Here is a 22,093-nt window from a genome sequence, read left to right as displayed (position 1 = left end):
CCTCCAAGCCCCATCCATCAGTTCCCATGCACCCCCCCTCCAAGCCCCACCCATCGGCAAACATGCACCCACCCCCTCCAAGCCCCACCCATCGGCTCCCATGCACCCCCCCTCCAAGCCCCACCCATCGGCAAACATGCACCCACCCCCTCCAAGCCCCACCCATCGGCTCCCATGCACCCCCCCTCCAAGCCCCACCCATCGGCTAACATGCACCCACCCCCTCCAAGCCCCACCCATCGGCTCCCATGCACCCCCCCTCCAAGCCCCACCCATCGGCTCACATGCACCCACGCCCTCCAAGCCCCATCCATCGGCTCACATGCACCCACCCCCTCCAAGCCCCACCCATCGGCAAACATGCACCCACCCCCTCCAAGCCCCACCCATCGGCTCCCATGCACCCCCCCTCCAAGCCCCACCCATCGGCTAACATGCACCCGCCCCCTCCAAGCCCCACCCATCGGCTCACATGCACCTGCCCTCTCCAAGCCCCTACCATCGGCTCACATGCACCCGCCCCCTCCACGCCCCCCCATCGACTCACATGCACCCCCCATCTAAGCCCCACCCATCGGCTCACATGCACCCACCCCCTCCAAGCCCCACCCATCGGCTCACATGCACCTGCCCCCTCCAGGCTGCACCCATCGGCTTACATGCACCCGCCCCCTCCAGGCCCCACCCAACGGGCTCACATGCACCCGCCCCATCCAAGCCCCACCCATCGGCTCACATGCACCCTCCCCATCCAAGCCCCACCCATCAGCTCACATGCACCAGCCCCCTCCAAGTCCCACCCATCGGCTAACATGCACCCGCCCCCTCAAAGCCCCATCCATCGGCTCCCATGCACCCCCCCTCCAAGCCCCACCCATCGGCAAACATGCACCCACCCCCTCTAAGCCCCACCCATCGGCTCCCATGCACCCCCCCTCCAAGCCCCACCCATCGGCTCACATGCACCCACCCCCTCCAAGACCCACCCATCGGCTCACATGCACCCTCCTCATCCAAGCCCCACCCATCGGCTCACATGCACCCGCCCCTCCACGCCCCACCCATCGGCTCACATGCACCCGCCCCCTCCACGCCTCACCCATCGGCTCACATTCACCTGCCCCCTCAAAGCCCCACCTATCGGCTCCCATGCACCCCCCTCCAAGCCCCACCCATCGGCTCACATGCACCCACCCCCTACAAGACCCACCCATTGGCTCACATGCACCCGCCCCCTCAAAGCCACACCCATCGGCTCACATGCACCCGCCCCATCCAAGCCCCACCCTTCGGCTCACATGCACCCGCCGCCACCAAGCCCCACCCATCGGCTCACATGCACCCGCCCCATCCAAGCCCCACTCATCGGCTCACCTGCACCCGCCTCCTCCAAGCCCCACCCATTGACTCACATGCACCCGCCCACTCCAAGCCCCACCCATCGGCTCACATGCACCCCCCCTCCAAGCCCCACCCATCGGCTCACATGCACCCGCCCCATCCAAGCCCCACCCATCGACTCACATACACCCGCCCCCTCCAAGCACCATCCATCGGCTCACATGCACCGCCCCTCCAAGCCCCACCCATCGGCTCACATGCACCCTCCCCATCCAAGCCCCACCCATAGGCTCACATACACCCGCCCCGCCAAACCCCACCCATCGGCTCACATGCACCGCCCCCTCCAAGTCCCACCCATCGGCTAACATGCACCCGCCCCCTCAAAGCCCCACCCATCGGCTCACATGCACCCGCCCCATCCAAGCCCCACTCATCGGCTCACCTGCACCCGCCTCCTCCAAGCCCCACCCATTGACTCACTTGCACCCGCCCACTCCAAGCCCCACCCATCGGCTCACATGCACCCACCCCCTCCAAGACCCACCCATCGGCTCACATGCACCCTCCTCATCCAAGCCCCACCCATCGGCTCACATGCACCCGCCCCTCCACGCCTCACCCATCGGCTCACATGCACCCGCCCCCTCCACGCCTCACCCATCGGCTCACATTCACCTGCCCCCTCAAAGCCCCACCTATCGGCTCCCATGCACCCCCCTCCAAGCCCCACCCATCGGCTCACATGCACCCACCCCCTACAAGACCCACCCATTGGCTCACATGCACCCGCCCCCTCAAAGCCACACCCATCGGCTCACATGCACCCGCCCCATCCAAGCCCCACCCTTCGGCTCACATGCACCCGCCGCCACCAAGCCCCACCCATCGGCTCACATGCACCCGCCCCATCCAAGCCCCACTCATCGGCTCACCTGCACCCGCCTCCTCCAAGCCCCACCCATTGACTCACATGCACCCGCCCACTCCAAGCCCCACCCATCGGCTCACATGCACCCCCCCTCCAAGCCCCACCCATCGGCTCACATGCACCCGCCCCATCCAAGCCCCACCCATCGACTCACATACACCCGCCCCCTCCAAGCACCATCCATCGGCTCACATGCACCGCCCCTCCAAGCCCCACCCATCGGCTCACATGCACCCTCCCCATCCAAGCCCCACCCATAGGCTCACATACACCCGCCCCGCCAAACCCCACCCATCGGCTCACATGCACCGCCCCCTCAAAGCCCCACCCATCGGCTCACATGCATCTGCCCCCTCCAAGCCCCACCCATCAGCTAACATGCACCCGCCCCAACCAAGCCCCACCCATAGGCTCACATGCACCCGCCCCCTCCAAGCCCCTCCCATCGGCTCACATGCACCCGCCCCCTCCAAACCCCACCCATCGACTCACATGCACCCGCCCCATCCAAGCCCCACCCATCAGATCACATGCACCCGCCCCCACCAAGCCCCTCCCATCGGCTCACATTCACCTGCCCCTCCAAGCCCCACCCATCGGCTAACATGCACCCGCCCCATCCAAGCCACACCCATTGGCTCACATGCACCCGCCCCCTCCAAGCTCCTCCCATCGGCTCACATGACCCGCCCCCTCCAAGCCCCACCCATCGACTCACATGCACCCGCCTCATCCAAGCCCCACCCATCAGCTAACATGCACCCGCCCCCTCCAAGCCACACCCATTGGCTCACATGCACCCGCCCCCTCCAAGCCCCTCCCATTGGCTCACATGCACCTGCCCCCTCCAAGCCCCTCCCATCGGCTCACATGCACCCCCCCTCCAAGCCCCACCCATCGGCTCACATGCACCCGCCCCATCCAAGCCCCACCCATCGGCTCACATGCACCCGCCCCCACCAAGCCCCACCCACCGGCTCACAGGCACCCGCCACATCCAAGCCCCACCCATCGGCTCACCTGCACCCGCCCCCTCCAAGCCCCACCCATTGACTCACATGCACCCGCCCACTCCAAGCCCCACCCATCGGCTCACATGCACCCCCCTCCAAGCCCCACCCATCGGCTCACATGCACCCACCCCATCCAAGCCCCACCCATCGACTCATATACACCCGCCCCCTCCAAGCCCAATCCATTGGCTCACATGCACCCCCCCTCCAAGCCCCACCCATCAGCTCACATGCACCCACCCCATCCAAGCCCCACCCATCGGCTCACATGCACCGCCCCTGCCAAACCCCACCCATCGGCTCACATGCACCGCCCCCTACAAGCCCCACCCATCGGCTCACATGCATCCGCCCCCTCCAAGCCCCACCCATAAGCCAACATGCACCCGCCCCATCCAAGCACCACCCATAGGCTCACATGCACCCGCCCCCTCCAAGCCCCACCCACCAGATCACATGCACCCGCCCCCACCAAGCCCCTCCCATCGGCTCACATTCACCCGCCCCTCCAAGCCCCACCCATCGGCTAACATGCACCCGCCCCATCCAAGCCACACCCATTGGCTCACATGCACCCGCTCTCTCCAAGCCCCTCCCATCGGCTCACATGCACCCGCCCCCTCCAAGCCCCACCTATCGACTCACATGCACCCGCCCCATCCAAGCCCCACCCATCGGCTCACTTGCACCCGCCCCCTCCAAGCCCCACCCATTGGCTCACTCTGCTCTGGTTCCAGCCTTTTCCTGGTAGAAGCTTTGCTTGTTTTTCTTAGAAGTTTCATGTTCATTAAAATGTTTTAGAGGCATCTCCCTCACCACTGAATACTGAGCTGTACCGTGACAGGCCTTCTCCAAGCTCAGGGCCTCTGGGATTAATCGGTAGCAGAGGGCTTAATTATGTGGCAGAGTTGAGTAAATTATGCAGCAAGAAAAGGCAAACTATGTGGCACAATGTGGTACATTTTATAATAGTATTAATTCCTTATTTCTCATTTATAAACTTGGCAGCACTGTCTGGACATTGGCTGATCCTCATTAGTACCATTTTAATACCCAACTAAACCAATGAGAAACGAGAAGGCGACCAGCCCATCTTTACAAAGGGGATTATAGTGTTGGGCAATACACGTCACTGCATTTTTAGTAACTTTTGAACCGTTTGAGCTAGAAACATTATTTTATTTGCAGATTATGCGGCAGATAATGGATTATGTGGCAAATGTTGCAAATCTACAATTGTGCGAAAATCTCTGCAGCTGCACAATCTCATAATTCCAGTGGCCCTATCATGGTAACGGTGAGGATACGGCCCTCAGTAGCCACTGACCACCAGCCTTCTTCACTGGCTCACCTTCCCCTGACCAGCCCCTTCTCTTCGTTACTTTTCTAGTGTTGGACCCGGCCTCGTGGCGTGGTCCTCGCTGATCTCCGCGGCCCCAGATCCACGGGTGGAACTGATTCCCGTCCACACAGAACTGTACATGACACTCCTACACTGGACCTCAGACGATGCCCAGACCGCGTGCCTGCATCCGTGCACGTGACCATCAGACTCCATGTTTGGCCACCCCGGCCGACCGGCCGCCTTCTTTCCTTTCGGCAGCCCTGGCCTCTCCTGGCTGCAGCTAAGCCTGCGCGTCCGGCGCGCCCAGATCCACCCGGGGGGTGAACGACTCACCAAGTACCCGAAATCAAGACTTCCATCACACCTCCGGCCCCCTTCCGAGGAACTGGTTTCCCTCACACCTCTGAACTATCCCTCGGGGCTGGTTTCGATGGCACCTTGGGCCTCCTAGTGAGCTGGCTCCAGGCCCTGATGGGCGTCTGGGATTCCCTGGACGCATGGTCCAAAGCATCAAAGAACCAACCGCCCAGACAATCGGGCGCCCGGCCCTCGGACCTCCGGCCTCCTGCCTATGAGGGTCCGGACATCAAAGAGCTTGACGACTATAAGACAGCCTGCCCTCCACCTAATCAGCAGTTGTATCTTGGACAAGAAAGCCCTGCTGATCTGATCGCGGCTGACTTTGAGGAGAACAGACTCTGACCCACCGAGCCCTGCTGACGTCGTCGCGGCTCACCCTAGAACCTACGGAACGGAACCATCGGAGCCCTGCTGACGCTGTCGCAGCTCTCTCTCTCTCGAGACACAAGACCAGAACCACCGGAGCCCTGCTGACGCTGTCGCGGCTCCCTCTCGAGAGCAAGACCTGAACCATCGGAGCCCTGCTGACGCTGACGTGGCTCCCTCTTGAAGCACAAGACCTGAACATCGGAGCCCTGCTGACGCTGTCGCGGCTCCATCTGCTCACGAGTACGACGGAGTACTCCTGCCCAAAGCCCTGCTGACCTCGTCGCGGCTTGACAAACTCTCTGGTCCGGCTGGACCATCAACGCTACCCTCACGATCATCTTGAACCAGAAGTGAGTAGGACAGCTTGTCCCATCGCCAGCCCCCGTAACCCCCAGTTCGAGGATTGAGAACTGCGCGCAGCGTACCTGGCGTGCCAGCTGGCCTCCTAAGACTGTCCCGCTTCCCCGATCCCTCGTTACGAGACTTTCGTGATCCCTCGATCGCTGTGTATTGCTCCTTACTTTAATCTTGATAAAGTCTTTCTTGATAAAGAATCACGGTGTAGTGTCCGTTCATAAGTGTGGTGTGTCGACAGTGTGTACGATCAGTCCTCCCCGGTGGGGACTCCCCCCTCGATAAGACTCGGCAGTAATTGTGGGAGAGGAGGTTCCAGGGGGTTAGGAGAGTCTTCTTGACCCCTGGGGTCACCGCCTTCCAACATTGGTGGCAGCGACGCGATACGAACCTACGTCTAAAGATCGTACCACTGACACACTACCTGAACCTACACGCAGCAAACACACAAGAAAAGAGCAACAATGACGACTACAGAATCTGGTGTAAAGACAACCTTCGACAAGGACCTCCTGGAAGATTACACACATAGAGAGCTGAAGCAGTTCTGCAAAGAACTGAGTATCCCGAGTACCGGACTAAGTACTAAGGAAGATTTCCAGAAAGCGCTGACCGCCTGGGTAGAGTCCGGAGCATCTCTTCCCCCGATCGAAGACGAGGGAGGGAGGCCACAGACCGAACCCGGTACACCGACCAGTGAGAGAATCCAGCAACCAACCTGGAGCCCAGCAACTGGGAGAGAGCGGTCATCGGAGGAGATGGCCGATCGAGAACGTGACTGAAGCCATGAGCTCGAACTAGCACGCCTCAAATTAGAGGGTGAACTCAAACTTGCAGAAAAAAAGTTGGCGGTGGAGCAATTGCGGCTCCAGGGAGAGCTAGAGGAGAAGAAGCTCCAGAGGGAGCATGAAGGACGGAAACTTCAGCTCGAGCACGAGCGCAGCCTCAAGGAAATCGAATTGAAAGCCAGAAAAGAAGCAGCCGGATCACCGGGCCTTGGGGAGCAGGTGGTCCCCAAAGAAACGAAGGTGCATATCCCCAAGGACGTTCTAAAGGAATTCTACAAAGGAGACGACATCCAGCAATGGTTCAAAGCATACGAGGTGGCCATGTCCGCTCACCGGGTCCCGGGGAAGGACTGGGGGGCTGGCCTGTGGAGCCGCTTCCTCAGCGAGGGGAGAGACACCCTGCTGGACCTACCGACGGCACACATGAACGCCTACCCACACATGAAAGACGCTCTTTTATTCCGCTACGGCCTAACGCCAGAAATGTATCGCCAGCGGTTTAGGGAGTGCAAGAAGATTCCTGGCACCACATGGGTGGACTATGTGAACTACTACACCCGGGCCCTAGATGGGTGGATCAAGGGCAGCAATGTGACCACCTTCGAGGGCCTAGTCGACCTATTGGCTTACGAACACCTGTCCGCAAATTGCTTTGTGGAACTAAGACAGCATCTCCTGGACAGCAAGCTCGCCAACCCATGGAAACTGGCTGTGGAAGCCGATCGATGGGTGGCCACCCGAGTCCAGAAGGCGCCCGGGGGAGACCCCCCACGGAACGACCAAGGATCTTCCCGCCAGCGAGGTGGGGGAGGTCGGGGCAAGCAGCAAAATTCCCAGTCAGGGCATCAGCGTAGTCCCCCCAGAAACCAGACCCCGCGCTCTCCTCCCGCGACGAGAGCCGCCCCGAGTGCAGGACCCCCAGGGCTCCGCCCCAGCTCCACATGCTTCAAGTGTCAGCAACCCGGGCACTATGCCGGTGACCCCCGATGTCCCCTGACCCCGAAATCCACTCCCACTGGGCCCTCCTCTAGACAAATATCCTCAGTAGCCTTAGAAGAGGAAGAGATAGAAGAACAGGGGGAGTGGGAACCTGCAGCCATGGTCCTAGCCTCCCTAGGGAATAGTGAGATGATCCCCGGAGATTATCTGCCCGACAACACCGAAAAGTACCGCCAAACAGTAAAGGTTAAAGGGTGCAGCATAGGAGCCCTTCGGGATACAGGAGCCAGCATCACGTCTGTTAGGTACACGCTAGTTCCTGAGTCCATGATCATCCCCCACACCTCCTGTCGGGTGATAGCAGCCGATAACTCTGTCCGCACCTGCAGGATAGCCCAGGTCCCGTTTGAGTGGGAGGGGGTCTCGGGCGATCTGCGGGTCGCAGTTCGCACAGACATGCCTGTAGACTGCCTCCTGGGGAATGACCTAGAGAGTTCCCAGTGGAAAGAGGTAGAGAGAAGGACCCATTTAGCCATGTTAGGACTGCCCCAATGGGCCTGTGTGAGCACCCGGGCCATGACCGCCAGAATGCCCAACCCCGAGAACGAAGAGCCTGAGTTCCCCAGTTCAGCCCCTGATGTACCCGAGGGCGGAGAGCACCCTACGGTCCTCGACCAGCCCTCCCTCGATGAGAACGCATCCGACGGAGGTCCCCTCGGACCAGCTGTCGAACCAGTCCCGACCCTAGCAGATCACCCTGAGTTGGCCTAGTGGCGCCAAGAGGGAGGACCGTCGCGAGAGGAGTTCTGCCAAGAGCAGACCTCCTGCCCTGCCCTAGAGGGGCTCCGCCGACAGGCCGCAGCCCAGGCCGCTGGAGACCAATCCGGCTCCCATTACCTTTACTGGGAAAACGGCCTACTGTACAGTGAACAGAAGACCGCGGAACTAGGATCAGCCCGTGTGCTGGTGGTACCCCTATGTTTCCGCTGACTCCTCCTCAACCTGGCCCACGATGTGCCCCTGGCAGGGCATCTGGGCCAAGATAAGACCTTCCAACGACTAGTGACCCATTTCTACTGGCCCCACATGCGGGCTGATGTGGAACAACACTGCAAGTCCTGCCCCACGTGTCAGGCTAGCGGCAAAAGCGGAGGAAAGCGCAAGGCTCCCCTCCAGCCCTTTCCAGTTGTCAGTACCCCCTTTGAGAGGGTGGGGATCGACATCGTCGGACCTCTGGACCCCCGGACCTCCTTAGGCCACCGGTTCATTCTGGTTCTGGTCGATCACACCACCCGATACCCCGAAGCCATCCCCCTCCGGACCGTGACGGCCCCAGTCGTGGGCCGGGCCCTCATGGGGATCTTCTCCCGGGTGGGATTCCCCGGAGAAGTGGTAAGCGATCGAGGCACGAACTTCATATCCCGGTACATGAAGTCCCTCTGGCAACAGTGTGGGGTGTCCTACCTGTTCACCACCCCCTACCATTCTTAGGGCAAGGGCCTGGTTGAGCGGTTCAACCGCACCCTGAAAGGGATGATCATGGGTCTTGAGGAACCCTTGCGACGCAAGTGGGACGTCCTCCTACCCTGCCTCCTGTTCGCCTACCGAGAGATACCCCAGAAATCCTTGGGGTTTAGCCCCTTAGAGCTGCTCTATGGGCACCCCATCCGGGGTCCCCTCAGCCTTGTCAAGGAAGGCTGGGAGGCAGCCCCCCCGAGCACACCCCGACGTATTCTCCTACGTCCTGGCCCTCTGGAACCAGACGCGGAAGTTTCGCGAACTGGCCGAGGCCAACCTGGAAGCCAGTCAAGAGGAGATGAAACGCTGGTACGACCAGAATGCCACTCTGGTCGAGTTTCAACCAGGCCAACAGGTTTGGGTCATGTCCCCAGTGGAAGCTTGTGCCTTGCAGGACAAGTGGACTGGACCCTTTAAGGTGATAGAGCGCAAGAGCCAGGTCACCTACCTCGTTGACACGAAATCAGCCAGGAACGCCCTGAAAGAGTTACACGTAAACCGGCTCAAACCCCATTTTGTGCGGTCTGAGTTGGGGTTACTCCTTGCCACCGACGACGGAGAGGAAGAGGAAACGGACCCTCTACCCGATCTCCTGTGTGCAAAGGATCAAGATGGCTCCGTAGAGGGAGTGAGTCTCTCCTCCTCCCTCACCCCCTTGCAGCGTGAGGAATGTCGCCACTTGCTGGGACAATTCTCAGACCTCTTCTCCCTCACTCCCGGCGTCACCAGTTGGTGCATCCAGGACGTGGATACCGGGGACAGCCCTCCGGTACGGCACAGAGCCTACCGAGTCCCGGACTGAGTCCGAGCCTGCATCAAGGCTGAGGTCGACAAAATGTTGGACCTAGGAGTGGTGGAAGCCTCCGACAGCCCATGGGCTAGTCCTGTGGTCCTGGTTCCGAAGGCTGCCGCCCCAGCACCGTTCCTGAGCTGAGGTTCTGCGTAGACTACCGCAGACTCAACTCAGTCACCCGAACCGATGCACACCCCATCCCCCGAGCCGACGAACTGATTGACCGCCTAGGGTCGGCTCAGTACCTTAGTACCTTTGATCTCACCAGTGGCTACTGGCAGATCGGCCTCACGGAGAGGGCCCAAGAAACGTCTGCTTTCTCCGCTCCGGATGGCCATTTCCACTTCCGAGTCATGCCCTTCGGCATGAAAAACGCCCCCGCCACCTTCCAGCGACTGGTCAATCAGGTCCTGGCTGGGTTGAAAAGTTTCAGTGCAGCCTACCTAGACGACATTGCGGTGTTCAGTGCTCACTGGCCCGAGCACCTGCACCACCTCTGGGAGGTGTTGGACGCCCTGCGTCGAGCCGGGCTCACCATTAAAGCTAGCAAGTGCCAGATAGGAAAAAGCTCCGTGGTATACCTAGGGCACCAGGTCGGCAGCGGCCTCGTGGCCCCCCTCTAACCCAAGATAGACGCAATCAATGCCTGGGAGACCCCCACGACCAAGACCGAAGTGCGGGCTTTCCTAGGGCTCACAGGGTACTACCGTAGATTCATCAAGGGGTAGTCAAGTCAAGTCAAGTCAAATAATTTATATACCGCGCTACATACCCAGAGGGTCTCAAGGCGCTAGAGGAAGGGTGGGGAATTACTTATCGAATATCCAAGTTTTAAGTTGCTTTCTGAATGCTGGGTGGTTCTGAGTGAGGCGAAGGTGAATGGGAAGTGAGTTCCAGGTTTTAGCTGCCAGGTAGGAGAAGGATCTTCCTCCCATGGTGGTTTTGTTGATGCGAGGTACGGCAGCAAGGGCTTGGTTGGAGGAGCGTAGTTGACGGGAGGGCGTGTAGAAGGAAAGTTGTGTGTTTAGGCATTCGGGTCCAAGTTCGTAGAGTGCTTTGTGTGCGTGGGTTAGGAGGCTGAATGTTATCCTCTTATTGACGGGGAGCCAGTGGAGGTTTTTCAGGTGACTCGAAATGTCCAAGCATGGGCGAATTTTGCGAATTCGCGATCCGCGAATTTGTGGATTTGCGAATTCGCGATCCGCAAAATTCGCAAATTTGTGCGAATTTGCGGATTTTTGTTTTTTTGCGTGTTCACGGGGTTTTTTGCGTGTTCGCGGGGTTTTTTGCTTGTTCGCGGGGATTTTTGCGTCTTCGCGAGCCGCTTGCATAGCGAAGTTACCCTTGCAGTCGTTTATGGGAGAGGGAGAGAGAGAGAGATAGATAGATAGATAGATAGATAGATAGATAGATAGATAGATAGATAGATAGATAGATAGATAGAGAGAAAGAGAGGGAAAGAAAGAGGGAGAGAGAGAACGAGAGAAAGAAAGAGAGGCCGGATCTCTGAAGGGCCAGATTCCTGAGTTGCCCATACAGAACATACAGCTTTTTATTTTTAGCAAAATGCATATGAAAATTGTGCTGTAAATGTCTCTTTTAGTTTAACCCCTCCTGACAACTCAAAATTGGTGTATTTGCCATCCTCTCCTTTCTTCCTGTTTTTTATATCTGAAAGTGCTTCCTGATGAGGTTTAATTCCTTGGACAGGTGCCTCGTTGCCTACTTGTAACTATTCTCTGACCCTGCTTCAAGGGTCAGAGCAGGGTCAGAGAATAGTTGCAAGCAGGCAACGAGGCGCCAGGAAGCAATTAGCAGCAGGTGTCCAAGTTGAAGTTAATTTGTTTGTAACCCTTTTGTAAAAGGTTACAAAGAAATTAGGTTCAACTTTTGCACCTGCTGCTGTAACCCTTGCTTGGCTGAAAATTCGTCCCCGCTGATTCGCGGATTTTACCGCGATTTCGCGAGATTCGCGGATCGCGAAAACGCGGGATGTCTAGTATGAGTCTGGCTGATGCGTTCAGGATGCGTTGGAGTTTTTTATGAAGTTTTACGGTGGTACCGGCGTATAAGGTGTTACCGTAGTCCAGGCAGCTCGTGGCCAGTGCGTGGGTGACCGTTTTTCTAGTTTCGGTGGGGAGCCAGCGAAATGTTTTTTTGAGCATGCGAAGAATGTTGAAACAAAATGATGAAACGGCGTTGACTTGTCTGTTCATCGAGAGTGAGGAGTCCAGGATGACGCCCAGGTTCCGTGCGTGGTCCGTCGGGATGGGTGCTTTTCCAAGGGCCTCTGGCCACCAGGAGTCATCCCAGGCGGAGGGGGAGGTACCTAAGATAAGGACTTCTGTTTTGTCTGAGTTCAGTTTCAGACGGCTGTGCTTCATCCACTCGGCTACCTCTTTCATTCCTTCATGTAGGTTGGTTTTGGCGGTGTTCGGGTCTTTGGTGAGTGAGAGGATCAGTTGAGTGTCATCAGCGTAGGAGATGATGTTGAGGTTGTGTTGGCGTGCGATGGTCGCGAGGGGGCTCATGTATACGTTGAAGAGGGTGGGACTGAGTGAAGATCCTTGTGGCACGCCGCAAATTACTTCAGTGGCCTCTGATTTGAATGGTGGAAGGCGGACTCTCTGAGTTCTTCCGGTAAGGAAGGAGGTGATCCATTCCAGTGCTTTTCCTTGGATTCCGATGTTTCTGAGGCGTTGTAGGAGGGTGCTATGACAGACTGTGTCGAAGGCTGCGGAGAGGTCGAGGAGGATGAGGGTGACTGTATCTCCATTGTCCAGTAGAGTTCGAATGTCGTCAGTTGCTGCGATGAGTGCGGTCTCAGTGCTGTGTTTGGCTCGGAAGCCGGACTGTGAGGAGTCGAGGAATTTGTTGGTTTCGAGGAAGGCGGCGAGCTGGTTGTTGACAGCTTTCTCGATGACTTTGGCCGGGAATGGAAGGAGCGAGATGGGGCGGTAATTTTTGAGTTCGCTGGGGTCAGCTGTGGGTTTTTTGAGAAGGGCGCTGAGTTCGGCGTGTTTCCAGCTTTCCGGGAAGGTGGCGGAGTTGAGGGAGCAGTTGATGACGTCTCGGAGGTGTGGTGCTATGATGGAGTCTGCTTTGTTGAAGATATGGTGAGGGCATGGGTCTGTAGGGGATCCTGAGTAAATGGAGTTCATCAGGCGGATGGTGTCCTCAGTGGAGATTGGGTTCCATGCATTAAGGATGTTCAAGGGGGGTGAGGATACGGCAGAAGGTTGGGAGGGTAGGTCTCCGGGTTGGTTGTCGAAGCTGTTGTGGATGTCTATGATTTTGTTGTGGAAGAATGAGGCTAGGGAGTCGCAGAGGGTTTGAGAGGGAGTGATGTCGTTGGAGTTGGCTGAGGGGTTGGTAAATTCTTTGGCAATGTTGAATAGTTCCTTGCTGTTGTGAGCGTTGTTGTCTAGTCGGTCTTTAAGTGCAGCTTTCTTGGCAGTCCGGATTAGTTGGTGGTGTATGCGGGTGGCGTTTTTGAAGGCGTCCCTGGTGCTGGTGTTTGGGTATTTTTTCCAGGCCTTCTCAAGGGAGCAACAGAGTTTCTTAGATTTCTTAAGATCAACGTTGAACCAGGAAGCGTTTTTGCTGCCTGGTTTGAGTTGCCGTTTTTTCAAGGGTGCTAGGTTGTCGGCGCTGTTGGTTAGCCATTGATTGAGGTTAATGGCTGCTTGGTTGGGGTTAGAAGAGTGGGCAGGGGGGTTTTGAAGAAGCGATGAGGAGATCTGGTCGATGGTGATTTTGTTCCAGTTTCTTCGCAAAGTAGGTTGAGGATGGTTGTGGGATGTGGTCTTTTTGTAGACAAAGTGAACGCAGCTGTGGTCCGTCCAATGGAGAACTGTGGTGTGACTGAAGGAGATATGTTTGCTGGAAGTGAAGATGGGGTCGAGTGTGTGACCTGCGTAGTGGGTGGGGGTGTTAAGTCCAAGGTTGGCGAGATTGTCCAGAAGGGTGGAGGCGTTGCTGTTGTTGCTCTTTTCCAGGTGAAAATTGAGGTCTCCCAGTATTGTAGGCCCCCTCACAGAGTTGACAGCCAAGGCCAACCCCAAGAAGGTTATCTGGACCCCCGTCTGTCAGAAGGCCTTTGAGGAATTGAAACAAGCCATGTGCACTGCTCCAGTCCTACAGGCCCCTGACTACTCCAGAGAGTTCGTGGTTCAGACCGACGCGCGACGCCTCCGAACACGGCATCGGGGCCGTGCTCTCCCAAGTGGACGACAAGGGGATTAATCATCCAGTAGCCTTTATCAGCCGGAGGCTACTACCCCAGGAGCAGAGATGGAGCACCATCGAGCGAGAGGCCTTCGCAGTAGTCTGGGCCTTGAAGAAACTGAGGCCCTACCTGTTTGGGACCCACTTCCGGGTCCAGACCGACCACCGTCCTCTCCGGTGGCTCATGCAAATGAGAGGAGAGAACCCTAAACTGCTACGCTGGTCCATCTCCCTCCTAGGGATGGATTTTACTGTGGAAACCAGGCCTGGTGCCGACCACGCCAACGCCGACGGCCTGTCCCACTTCTTCCGCCTCAGCGAAGAGAACCCCCAAGAGGATGGGTAGTTCTCCTCGTCTCTCAGCTGGAGGGGACGCATGTTGGACCCGGCCTCGTGGCTTGGTCCTCGCTGATCTCCGCGGCCCCTTATCTACGGGTGGAACTGATTCCCGTCCACCCAGAACTGTACATGACACTCCTACACTGGACCTGAGATGATCCCCAGACCGCGTGCCTGCACCCGTGCACGTGACCATCAGACTCCATGTTTGGCCACCCCGGCCGGCTGGCCACCTTCTTTCATTTCGGCAGCCCTGGCCTCTCCTGGCTGCAGCTAAGCCTGCGCGTCCGGCGTGCCCAGATCCACCCGGGGGGTGAACGACTCACCAAGTACCCGAAATCAAGACTTCCATCACACCTCCGGCCCCCTTCCGAGGAACTGGTTTCCCTCACACCTCTGAACTATCCCTGGGGGCTGGTTTCGATGGCACCTTGGGCCTCCTAGTGAGCTGGCTCCAGGCCCTGATGGGCATCTGGGATTCCCTGGACGCATGGTCCAAAGCATCAAAGAACCAACCGCCCAGACAATCAGGCGCCTGGCCCTCGGACCTCCGGCCTCCTGCCTATGAGGGTCCGGACATCAAAGAGCTCGAGGACTATAAGACAGCCTGCCTTCCACCTAATCGGCAGTTGTATCTTGGACAAGAAAGCCCTGCTGATCTGATCGCGGCTGACTTTGAGGAGAACAGACTCTGACCCACTGAGCCCGGCTGACGTCGTCGCAGCTCACCCTAGAACCTACGGAACGGAACCATCGGAGCCCTGCTGACACTGTCGCGGCTCTCTCTCTCTCGAGACACAAGACCAGAACCACCGGAGCCCTGCTGACGCTGTCGCGGCTCCCTCTTGAGAGTGTTGGACAGGCCACGTGAAGGGCTTGCTCCCTCCCCGCACGACCAGGCCCGAGCCTGACTCTTCAGGTGTTACCCGCAACAACCACCCGTTTCCCGTCTCATATGGGACCCCTGCCCCTGGACATCTCCCCATCATGGGCCAGATTCCCTACCGGCCCTCTCGCCCGGCCTGGGCGCCATCTTGGACACAGCACCACGAGGCCGCGTGGCCTCTGATCGACCCTAACCCTGGGCCTGGCCAGGTCCCGACATCCCGGCACCACCATCCACCCAGGAGGTGAGCGGACTACTTGGCAGGTCAATGGGAGAAAGAGGTGTCGATGGCTCTCCCCCGCCAGGTGCCGATCGCCCCCAGCTCCCTCAGGCGCTGGCTCCACCCCCCTGCTGGGTGTCTGGACTCCCTCATCCCGGACCTCCCGACCTCCAAGTGCGAGGGTCCGGACATCAAAGTGCGCCAGACCTATAACTGGGGCAGTTCCAGAGCAGGAAGGCAGTTGTATCCTGGAGTCGAGAGACGCAGTGAAGAACTCATCCTTGACGGACTACTGGCGCTGCCGTAGCCCTGCCTTGCGAACTATCGACCTGCCTGCTGGCGCTGCCGCAACCTTCTGAAACCTTCATCGTCGTCGGGACCTGCTGGCGTGGCCGCGGACCATTTGTAACCACCACCTTCATCGGGACCTGCTGGCTCCGCCGCGGACCGTCGCTACCTTCAACCATCCCGGGACCTGCTGGCTCCGCCGCGGCCCGATCATCTAGAACGCCGAGCTCGAGGATTGTGAGCTATTTCATCTACCAGATTGGTAACGAAACTGTCCCGCTACCCCTTTCCCAACCAAGAGACTAGAATAGAGGGGACCCCTGAGTCCAGACCTCCTTGTACCATTTCACCGTACTTAAAGAATTGCTTATAAAGTAACGTTGAACCTTATCCTTGTGTGGTGTACATCTGTGGGGGGGAAGTTACTTGTCTGTACAATCGCTGGAGACGGCTCTCCCCGGAGACCTCTCCCCTTGTCCTCGGCCGACCCTCCCGGTCCGTCTAACATTGGTGGCCAGCGGCGCGATCCGAATCAACGCGTAATCGTACAGAGAGTAGCTCACCCCACGACAAAACCACAATGTCAACCAAAGAAAGCGGATCCACCGAGAAATTCCAGATGGAGAAATTGGAAGAATACAGCCATCGTGAGTTGAAACAATTCTGCATGGAACTAGGTATCGCTACCACCGGTCTGAGTACTAAAGACGATTTCAAGCACGCCATTGAGTCATGGGCAGACACCGGGGCCGTCAGACCCCCGGACCAAAATGTCGCAGCAGCAGAGAAAAACACCACGGCTCCTGAGGAGCAAAGAACGGGACTCTCGCAAGATGAGATCCAAGAACGAGAAAGAAACCGACTACATGAGCTAGAAATGGCCCGGCTCAAAATGGATGGCGAACTCAAATTAGCCGAACAAAAACTGAACCTGGAACACCTGCGGCTCCGAGAAGAACGGGAAGAGAAACAGAGACAAAGAGAGCTCGAAGAGAAGAGACTGGCGTATGAACACGAGCGCAAACTAGCTGAGATAGACTTACGCAAGCAGAACAAAGAATTAGGGGTGCCCGAGCAACCGCGCACCCCGGGGGCAACAGAAAAAAAGGTACACATCCCCAAGGATGTCGTTCGAGAATATTTCCGAGATGACGACATACAGAAATGGTTCAAGGCCTACGAGATCGCTATGACCTCCCACCGGATCGATCGAAGCGACTGGGGAGCCGGTCTATGGGGGAGGTTCGTCAATGAGGGCCGCGATGCCCTGCTACAGCTTCCAGACCATCTGATGACCTCCTATGACCACTTGAAAGCTACCCTCCTCACCCGCTATGGGCTCACACCCGAAATGTACCGCCAGAGGTTCCGAGACTGCACACGGATCCCGGGTACAACTTGGGTGGAATACGTGAACTATTTCAGCCGAGCCTTCGAGGGTTGGATCAAGGGAAGCAACGTCACGACCTACGAGCAACTCTTCAATCTCATGGTATGGGAGCATCTATCAAACAACTGCTTCGTCGAGCTCAGGCAGCACCTCCTCGACAGTAAACTGACTGATCCACGGCAGCTCGCCGCCGAGGCTGACCGGTGGGAAATTACCCGAGTGGGCCGAAATGGGTCACATGAACGGAACCGGTCCAACCACGGTCAGCACCGTCCCCGAGGAGGAGGAGGGGGCCAGGGACGAGGAAGAGACAACGCCCCGGCCGCTCCCGCTACCAGCACCCCACCCCCGGCCAACCGGGGCAACACCCCGGCGCGGCCGGGATACAGAGCCAATGTCACGTGTCACCGATGCCAGCGAGTCGGCCACTACGCAAACGACCCGAATTGTCCACAGAGCCAGACTCCGACACCCCGCCAGATGGCTGCCGCCGCCCTGGGGGAAGAACAAATCTCCGAAGAACACGAGGAATGTGAGCAAGAACACCAAGAATGGGAACCCGCCGCCATGGTTCTAGCGTGCCTAGGGGGAAAAGACATGGTCCCGCGGGTCCCCCTACCCGCCAACACCCGGAAGTACAGTCAGTGGGTGAACATTAATGGACGCCGGGCCGAAGCCCTACGTGACACCGGGGCCAGTGTAACGGCCGTCCGCTGTCACCTGGTGACCCCAGAACAGATCCTGCCGAACGTTCTGTCCGTTCAGCCGACAATTCGGAGAGTCTATGTCGGATGGCCTGCGTCCCCTTCGAGTTTGGAGGAGTCTCCGGCATGTTGAAAGTGACGGTCCGAGATGATGCCCCCGTAGACTGTCTCCTGGGAAATGACCTTGAGAGTTCCCCGTGGGCCGCCATAGAGAGAAGAGAGCACCTGGGGATGTTGGGCATCCCGGACTGGGCGTGCGTAACCACCCGGTCCATGACTGCTCGTGCCATCCCCCGACCTGAAGAGCATGAATGGCCGGCACCTCCTCCCCCGGTCGCCCCAGTAGAAGACACCGACCGTGCCGTCCCCCCAGAGCAAACTCCAGAGGGGCTCGTTCAGCCTCAGGACCTTCCCGGCCTGGCTCAGTGGCGTCAGGAGGGGGGGCCCACCCAGGAACAGTTTTGCCACGAGCAGAAGACCTGTCCCTCCCTCGAGGGACTCCGCCAACAAGCCCTCGCCCAGAGTGCAGGGGATACCTCCGGAACCCATTGGGTCTATTGGGACAATGACCTGTTGTACAGCGAACAGAGAATCGCAGAGTTAGGGGCCAGTCGAGTGCTGGTGGTGCCCCTCCGCTTTAGAGACTTCTTGCTAAACCTGGCCCACGATGTCCCCCTGGCTGGCCACCTGGGTCAGGACAAAACCTACAGTCGCCTGGTGACCCACTTTTTCTGGCCCAAGATGAGGAACGACGTACTCCAGCACTGCCGGTCTTGCCCCACGTGCCAGGCCAGCGGGAAGAGCGGCCGCAAGCTTAAAGCACCTCTGCAACCTTTCCCGGTGGTCACCACCCCGTTCGAGAGGGTGGGGATAGACATTGTGGGGCCCCTGGACCCCCGTACAGCACAAGGACATCGGTTCATCCTGGTACTGGTGGACCATGCCACTCGCTACCCCGAGGCTGTTCCCCTGCGAACTGTGACAGCCCCGGTAGTCGGCCGGGCCTTGATGGGGATCTTCTCCCGGGTGGGCTTCCCCCGAGAAGTCGTCAGCGACCGGGGCACAAACTTTATTTCAAAATACATGAAGTCCCTCTGGCAACAGTGTGGGGTCACCTACCGATTCACGACCCCTATCACCCTCAAGGAAACGGACTAGTTGAGCGGTTCAACCGCACGCTCAAAGGGATGATTGGGGGGTTGGAAGAGCCCCTCCGTCGCCAGTGGGCTGTGCTACTGCCGTGCCTCCTCTTTGCCTACCGAGAAGTCCCCCAGAAGTCCCTCGGCTTCAGCCCGTTCGAACTCTTGTATGGACACCCTGTGCGAGGGCCGCTCAGCCTAGTCAAAGAAGGCTGGGAAATGCCCCCTCTAAAGAACCCTCCAGATGTTTTCAAGTACCTCCTAACCCTCCGCAACCAGACCAGAACAGACGCACACCCCATTCCCCGAGCAGATGAACTGATCGACCGCATGGGAGCTGCCCGCTACCTCAGCATCTTCGACCTGACAGCGGGCTACTGGCAGATCGGTCTCACACCCCGGGCCCAAGTACGATCTGCCTTCTCCACCCCTGATGGCCACTACCACTTCAAGGTCATGCCATTCGGCATGAAGAATGCCCCAGCAACATTTCCGCGGCTAGTAAACCAGGTCCTGGCAGGACTCGAAGAAATCAGCGCCGCCTACCTGGACGATATCGCTGTGTACAGCCGCCACTGGTCCGACCACCTCCACCACCTCCGAGAGGTGCTACAGGCCCTCCAACGAGCTGGCCTCACGATCAAGGCCAGCAGATGCCAAATTGGCCAGGGGTCCGTTGTGAGAAGTTGGCCCGATATGCAACGTTCGCTATTCTAGCGACCGCTATGTATCGTTCCAACGACCCTTATGGTGTTTGGTTGTAAGTCAACCTATAGACCAGCTATCCTAGTAGCGTGGATACGAGCAGTCTAAGGCTAAAGACTCGAGAGGGCGCGTTAAGCCAGCTGTTTACCACACATGTACCCCTTGAACACCCAGTGAAAGGACACCACACAAGTGTTATGAAAATAAACAGTATATTTATTAAGAATCACAACAGCCCTGTACTCTTTATGAGGACAGGGTACTAAGCACAAACCAAATCTCTTTAGCAAATACTTCAAGTGCACAGTTTAAAGACAAGTGTCCGAGGACACGGAAAGGTTAAGGCAAGTCGGAAGCGAGGGACTCGGGACCCTAGAGTAAGGAGGCTATGCAGGCACCGAAATGCCGAGTTACCTAGCCACGAGGGCTGCGGCTGCACAAGTCTTACAGGCGTCGGGGTCTTCGCTGACGAGCCAGGAGCCGGAAGAAAAGGAGTTGCTGGCCGGCGACCAGTGTTGAATAGTTCGTAGAGATTGATGGAACCTGAAAGCAGAGGGGACCAAGTTCGTACTACTAGCCAGTAGTTAGAGGGTACCAGGAAGGCACCGGTTGGCCGTCACCTCGACCAGGTGAGTGGGCGACGCTAGGCTCTGCAGTCTCACGGACCAGGAGGCGTTGTCGGCGACCACGGTGGAGGTGCGAGCTGTCCCACGACGGATGTCGCTGTCGGCGTCTTGAGTGGACCAGGAGGGTCCGGGGTGCTTCTCAAAAGATGGAAGCAAGGGCCAGTCTGGAGCAACCAGACCGGCAGTGTTGATTCTTGGTCGTCGTCACAGAAGGGCACAAGCCAGCGGCTAGTGACCAGACAACGTGCTGAGCAGCGAGCAGAAGGGCCCCACGCAGATCGTGGAGATGCTGGGAGGCTGCACTTCGGTGCTAGAGCGGCTCAGGGTCGGGGCTTCTCGGACCCCAGAGCACTCACCAGAGAGTTATCTCGATGGTCGTGCTGGTTTTTAAGAGCGTGCAGGTTCTGATGATGGCCGGTCCCTCGAGGTCTCGTCGCACCCACAGATCACAGCTGAGCTGATGACGTGGGTAGAGGTCAGAGGTGCCAGGGAAGCCGGTTCTCGTCGAGCTGGGCCGTCGGATTCCTTGAGGAAGGACTTACAGCAAACCGCAGAGTTCTTAGATGGTGCCCGCTGATGCAGGGTGACTACTCCTTAGTCACAAGGGAGAAATCTTAAGAAGAGTCTTGAAGTCCTTTCGTAGAAAGTATTCTTGATTCAAAGATGATCTAATTTGGAAGGGTCCCCGCTCCGGCCTTTATCCTAAAGAAAGGGGTGGGTACATGACTAGGTCCTGCCCTAAGGGTGGGACCAGGAAGGGGGGTAGTTACACCCCTCTCCCCTGCCGGACTTTCCCCAGGCCAGGGCTGTCGCCCCTGGAACTGGTTCTAACCGGCAGATGCGTAGTGAGCACCGGGGTGCCACTCCGCAGTCACCTTCTCGCAAAAGCCCTACCTACCCAGAATACACAAACCCTGTCTGGGACGGTGCGAACACCGCCCTCGACAGGAAACCCTTTGTCCAAGTGCTCCTCGCTGGAAGGACTCCCAGCAGCAGGAGGTCAGACTTGTGTCTGTGGTGGCAGCATCCATTTTGTGGAGCTGAGGCCTTCGTTAACTTTAACCGGGGTTCACAGTTACGTACATGTCGTGCCCCTCTAGAAGGGCGGAATGCTAACCTCGTCGCCAGAGTTGGTGAGAGGACAGCATCCCGATTCGTATGACACCTTACTCGACATGTCTTGATAACGCGACACCGAAGTTACCGATATGGTACGCGTTATCATGGAACAGCCATTGGGTCTTGATTCCGCAAGCTGCAACCGGGCTCGGCTCGGGCCAGAGCTTAGTTCACACGAGCCCATGCACTCTGCCTTCAGGATTGTCAAGGCCTGCCATAGGAGTGACTGATAGGGACTCGGGTGTCCATTGGAGGGTTAGATATAGGGCTACTATATCTAAAGCAAAGGGTGATTACACGACTTTGCCCCAGCTGTCATGCAGCCAGTTGTGTCAAATTTAGGAGGCCAGTCAGGGGTGGCATAATACATGCTGCAGCCCCTGGCGGCCCTGGATACACCTACGCCCTGGGTTACAGGGTCTGATAAGGTGGCCCAGTACCAATTGGTATATGCACCTAGGGTACATCTCGTAATTTAGAAAGAGAACAGCCAGGCTGTGGGTCTGATTGGCAGGCCCACAGCCAGAGAAAGTCGTAAACCAGTGAAACAAAAGCGAAAAATCTGGGTGATCATGGGATTGCAGACCCTACTCTCCTACATGACCCCCCCCCAAACGTCGGAACAACTAACTAACCTTGACCAGGTAAGTCTTCTTGTTCTAAGTGGAAATATCTGGAGAGCCCATCGGCATTGCCGTG

This window comes from Lissotriton vulgaris, chromosome 7 (genome assembly GCF_964263255.1).
Source record: "Lissotriton vulgaris chromosome 7, aLisVul1.2, whole genome shotgun sequence".
In the NCBI taxonomy this organism is placed as follows: Eukaryota; Metazoa; Chordata; class Amphibia; order Caudata; family Salamandridae; genus Lissotriton; species Lissotriton vulgaris.
This window is presented reverse-complemented; position numbering follows the sequence as displayed.